The following is a 4,168-nucleotide window of genomic DNA, read 5'->3' as shown; positions in this document are numbered from 1 at the left end:
AATGCATTCAGCAATCAAGTGTACCCTAATCATAATGATATTTTCTCTCTCAAATCGATGCCCCATATTCTCTAATTGCTGTAATTTGTAATTTCAAATGAGCAATGTTTCAAGTTTATGTGCTGCTTTTCTGTCTGCAGCCATCACACTAGGCAGCTGCATGCTCAGAAATGTGACTGGGTTCTGACAAAGCCAAGTATGCCAGAAGGTGTAGACCATGGATCATTTAAAAACTGTTGTCGTTGCTGTTTAGTTTATGGGCAGTTTTTGAGACACTCATCTTTACACTAGGCAGCTAACTAGTAGCCACTCTTGGTGTATGACCAGAATGTACGATATTGTTGGCAAATCACGTGCAAACTTTGACTTTACAGAGGTAAATCTATGAGGACAGTTGGGAAAACAAAGCCATTTTTGTCTATGCATTATCTTCTAAAATCTTCCTGAACAACATCCACATACTATTCGAAAAATTTCCAAACATACACAGTGTTTCATAGTTGACTAGGCAGCAAGGCAATGACTTGCCCCACACATGAACCACAATTCCCAACTGTTCATGTGAGAATAGCCATGCATAATGTGAGAATAGCCGTGCACAACATTCTTCTGCAAACCTAGGGAGTAGCCTAAGGATTAGGGTACCCAACCCCCAGGTAGTAGCTGGAGATCTCCTGCTATTACAACTGATCTCCAGCCAATATAGTTCATTTCACCTGGAGAAAATGGCTGCTTTGGCATTTGGACTCTATGGCATTGAAGTCCCTCCCCTCCCCAAACCCTGCTTTCCTCAGGCTCCACCCCAAAAACCTCCCACCGGTGGCAAAGAGGGATCGGGCAACCCTACTGAGGATGCAGAAAGGTTGACCTTGTCTTCAGGTTTGCAGCCTTTTTTGCCTTCACGATGGGCATTTAACAATAAAGTTTGCTTTTTAAGGGGGGGAAATGATGGTCTGTGAACAACTGGGAAAGAGAGAAAATACTGGAAAATTTCTCCCCACACACACTTATTGAAATCTCATTCTCCAGGAACCTACAAATATTGTGTGCCTTCTACAGCATACTCAGCTCTCATCAGGACATTTTTGTTTAATTTACAGTGTCATTCCCCCCCCCCTGCATTCTCATTACTGTTACTATTGCTGTTATTCAATCCATTTTATGCCCCCTTTCTGTACACCTTGTGGTTCCGGAGGAGTTGAGCAAGTACAACATAAAAATAAACTTTAAAGTACAAATAAATACACATAAAACATTTAAAACAATTATTCAAACATGTAAACATTGTTTGTGTGTTGAGTGTGGTCAAGACACTTCTGGCTTATGGTGACCCTATAAATTAATGTCTTCCAAAATGTCCTGTTGTTAACAGCTTTGCTCAGGTCTTGCAGACTAAGGGTTGTGGCTTCCTTTATAGAGTCAATCCATCTCATGTTAGGTCCCCACCTTTTTTGCTGCCTTCCACTTTTCGTAGCATTATTTCGTAGCATTATTCCACCTTTCGTACCATTAACTCTTGTCTTCTCATAATGTGACCAAAGCATGCTAGCCTCAGTATAGTCATTTTAGCTTCCAGGGAGAGTTCTGGCTCTATTTGATCTAGACGTCCACTGGTTTGCCTTTTTTGGCGGTCCACGGGATTTGTAAAACTCTCCTCCGGCACCACGTTTCAAAGGAATCAAGACACAAATATATAAACAGGAAGGGAAGGGTATTGAAAGTTAGTGAAGGGATGCCAAACAGAACACACAAGTCTTCACTCACTGGTAGAAAACAATGATACAGGGGGAGAGACAAATCTTCCATTTTGGTGGCAAGACTGAGAAGGCTCTTTCTTATTACTGGAGAATATGTGAGAAGACTGGTTTTGCTGCTTTCATCATTAACACAGACCACCTACTTTATTATTAATTAGCACAGAAATTATGGGACTTAAATATCATACTGTAATTATTCATTAAAATAACAAGAAGACATGAGTGCTTGACTAGTTATTAAAGAAACCCTTCTCTGAGGAATGGATGCCCCAAACTCACCTGTTCAATGCAGAGGAGACAGCTTGACCCAGCATAGCAGTATGGCTGGTTGTCTGTGGAAGGTGATCCCAGGAAATACACTAATTTGGGGGGGGGTTTAATTTTTTTTGTACAATTGAACAATAGTGCAAGTATACATTGCTTAAATAACATTGTTTAAAAACGTAAGGCACAGTGCCAACCAGAACAAGGGGTCATCCTGAGGAAGGCTGGCTAGCAAGACAGAGAGGAAGAAAGAGAGGTCTCTAGCAGGACTGGAAATAAATGAAATAATATGATTTCCACCTTGCTTTGCAACTCAACTTCTGTGGCAACTTCTGTGACTTCCATATCAGCCTAGCCCTTTCAGGAATATGGAAACACAAAAGTTTGGAGACAATGAAGGAACCAGGCCAAGGGAATGAGATAGGCCCTCCAAGGGACCTGCCTGATAACAAGGGTTGCCAGGTCCTTCTTTGCCACCAATGGGAGGTTTTGGGGGCAGAGCCTAGGGTTGCCAAGTCCCCCCTCTCCTCTGGTGGCAGGTTTTTGGGGCGGAGGTAAGGCAAAGATCGTGTGTATACACGGCTGTGCTGACGCAATCGCGTCACTTCCAGTTTACACCTGGAAGTGCTGCATCACAAGGGGCCTTTTACCACTCAAACCCTCCCACTGAAGGGACGTGGCATGGTGGGCAGGCATGCATGCACGCGTTGCCCACCAACCCTCATCTGGTCGGCAGGCAGCCAGGTGAACTGGTGGGGGTTTGTCCCCCACCACCTGGCACTTGGCAACCCTAGCAGAGCCTGAGGAGGGTGGAGTTTGGGGAGGGGAGAGATTTCAATGCCATAGAGTCCAATTGCCAAAGCAACCATTTTCCCCAGGTGAACTGATCTCTATCGGCTGGAGATCAGTTGTAATAGATCTCCAGCTACAACCTGGAGTTTGGCAACCCTACTTCCACAGCAGAGTTGGGATTCAAACCTTAGTGTCCCAAATCCTAGTTTGAAAATATTCACTAAGCCACACTGGATTTCATGCAATGGCTGCTGTTGAAAAGTAGTGAGTAGCTGGGTTGAGGAAGTTGCATGGTAGCAAGTAGTCCAGGGGTTGTTTCCAGGCCTGGCCTCAATGAGTCTTCCTTCAAAGGCCAAAACAGCTCTGGAAAGGGCCCTGTCACATGAACACACACATGAAGCTGCCTTATACTGAATCAGGCTCTTGGTCTATCAAAGTCAGTATTGTCTACTCAGACCGGCAACGGCTCTCCGGGGTCTTGGGCTGAGGTCTATTCACATCACCTACTTGCCTAGTCCCTTTAATTGGAGATGCCAGGGATTGAACCTGGGACTTTCTGCATACCAAGCAGATGCTCTACCACTGAGCCACAACCCCTCCCAATAGCCAATGACATCGCCCCACCTTTCCCCAAACACCAAAGCAATCTGAGGCGCTTTGGCAGACAGCATGGAAAACGCCTCACATGCATTTCTAGCGCTTCATCTCACCTCACGAGCAACAGCTCATTCTCCTCTTCTCTTGCCTGTTACTGACAGAAATCAAGGCTTGAATGCTGACAATACTGTTTAAATAATTTACAAATCAACTTCATATGGAAAATTTATGAGGCAAGAACATGAGTACAATCAGAACATTTTCTTAACTTTCATGCAGTGGTATGCTGGTCCTAACTCATGCTTCACAACAACAAAATTGTGAACATTAACCAAATATGAAAGTTTCAGAGATTACTTCCAAATGCACAGGTCTATGATCCAGTGAAAACGTCTTTGGTTCCAGACAACTAGAGATGAGACAGCTTCCCTTCTTGATTTCGGTTAAGATTCTGTCACACGGCTTCCTCTGATCAAGTAGGGCATAGCAAATTTCTATTGTCAGTTGACTCTCTGTTTAATTTCAAGCTTTAATTTACTGTCCCACCCATATTTCTTCAAAAGTCTTTACATCAATCTCTTTGAAGGCTTTTTTCGGCAAAAGGCAACCATTTCCCACTGTTCTTGAGCTCAGTTGTAGTGTTCGGATTATCTCATTTGTAATATTTCAAATGGACACTGTTGAATTATGTCATTACTTCGTCACTAACTTAGCTACCCTTGTGAAAAGTTCATGGGCTGTATTTTAGAGTTACTAGA

The 4,168-nt window shown here is 43.5% G+C and overlaps 1 non-coding gene across 1 annotated transcript; it reads right to left on the bottom strand.

The window, feature by feature from the left end:
• Positions 1-3,338: 3,338 nt before the first annotated feature.
• On the bottom strand, positions 3,339-3,410 carry TRNAT-GGU (transfer RNA threonine (anticodon GGU)). Its single transcript has one exon. It is a non-coding gene; the product is annotated as a tRNA-Thr (tRNA).
• Positions 3,411-4,168: the final 758 nt, after the last annotated feature.

The sequence above is a fragment of the Euleptes europaea genome, chromosome 10, assembly GCF_029931775.1.
Source record: "Euleptes europaea isolate rEulEur1 chromosome 10, rEulEur1.hap1, whole genome shotgun sequence".
NCBI lineage: Eukaryota > Metazoa > Chordata > Lepidosauria > Squamata > Sphaerodactylidae > Euleptes > Euleptes europaea.
Note: the sequence above shows the minus strand (reverse complement) of the source record. Positions and strands in the feature narration are given on the sequence as shown.